Source organism: Tupaia chinensis, unplaced genomic scaffold (genome assembly GCF_000334495.1).
Source record: "Tupaia chinensis unplaced genomic scaffold, TupChi_1.0 Scaffold143584_1, whole genome shotgun sequence".
NCBI classification, from domain to species: Eukaryota; Metazoa; Chordata; class Mammalia; order Scandentia; family Tupaiidae; genus Tupaia; species Tupaia belangeri.
The window spans coordinates 9,795,211-9,796,708 of record NW_006203430.1 but is presented as its reverse complement, the minus strand read 5'-3'; positions in this window follow the sequence as shown (position 1 = coordinate 9,796,708).

Below are 1,498 nucleotides of genomic sequence, written 5' to 3'. Positions count from 1 at the left end.
CCCCCCGGGATCGGGCCCTCGCGGCACCTCCGAGGCCCGGGCCCCTTTGCCCGGTCCTACGGGCCCTTCCCCCTCCCTCCTGCCGCTGTGGTCGCTTGTCCCGGGGGTCGCCCGCCCCACCCCCACTGCAGACCGGCCCTCATCTTCGCCCGGCTGGGTTTGTTTTGGGGTTCCTTTTCTCGTTATTGCAAAGGCCCAAAGGTGGGGAGAGGAAAGGAAATCACACAAAGGCTGAGTGTCTTCCTCCTGCGCCGGGGGCTGTTGAGATGGAAGCTGGTGGGGGTGGGGAACAGGGTTCGGCTGAAATTCTACTGGGTGGTGGCCCAGGCTCTTGACTTTTTGAGAGCCTTCTGTTTTCCCCGAGAATTGATAGTTGGTTCAAAGGGTATTTAAACGTTTTTCATATTCTTTAAATTAGCATTTAAAAAGTAGTACCAGCTTCATTTGTTTAATTCATCTCTTTAAAAAAGAGCTTTTTAGTTAGGATTGTGAGATTCATTTACTGAAGGAAAACAGCCTTGTAAGAATTTTTTTTTATTTTGGGAATTATACATTTACAGTTAAGGAGTACATTACTGGACTTACGGGTAAATAATATAGATATCCTAGCCTATAGTTTTGTTTTGGGGAGTATTAGTGGTTCTTTTGCATTTTCATTTTGCTATCTGTATAACAGTAACCTCAGTATTTGGCGATTTAGCAATTGCTTCTGACATTATTAACCAAGAAAATACATAGATTATTTTTTGTGATTAGCAAACAAGTAGAAGTGCTTGTTTTGTGAAAAGTTCCAGTAACCTCTGCATTCTATGAGATCTTTACAGCAGCGTTGTTGTTGTTGATAAGATTTCTGCATGAGTTATTTTTTTTAATAAGCAAGTCTTTTTGGGAAGGGAAAAGAATACAAAAGTAAGGTTTTAATCTTCATGCCCTTAAAATAAAGTTTATTGTGGATTCTTCCGGAAGGTACATATTGCAAAAAGAAAGTGAGCAGGCAGTTCCTTTTTTGTTTCCTTACTAACACTGGGTGTGTGGCCAGAGATGGAGCTGGTGGCACCAACATGGAGACAGGTCTGGGAGCTTTAAGCAGCAGAACTGGGTGGTTGCTTTTGGCTCGATCTAAAAAGTAAGGCAGAACTTTCTAACAATTAGAGCTGTCCAGAAAGGGAATGCAACTGGGAGGTTCAGGGACTGATCCTGACAGACTCCTCTGTATGGGGTGGGGTATTGGACTGCACTGTCCTGTCTATCCTGTCCACCGCCCCGACCTTTTGAAAGTTTCACAGGCACTGTAAGTGTTGCAAGTTTTTCTTAGAAGGTGAGAGTTTGTGCCTGTGCACTTCCAGTTACCCCTGCTTGGGAGAGCCTGCTGAGGCCGTGTATCAGGACTACATCTCACTTTCTGCTGGAATGAGCCAAGAGCATTCTTATGAGGACGTTGTTTGAACAGGCAGTTTTGACTCAGAGTTGACACTTAATATGAGCATCTACTGGACAA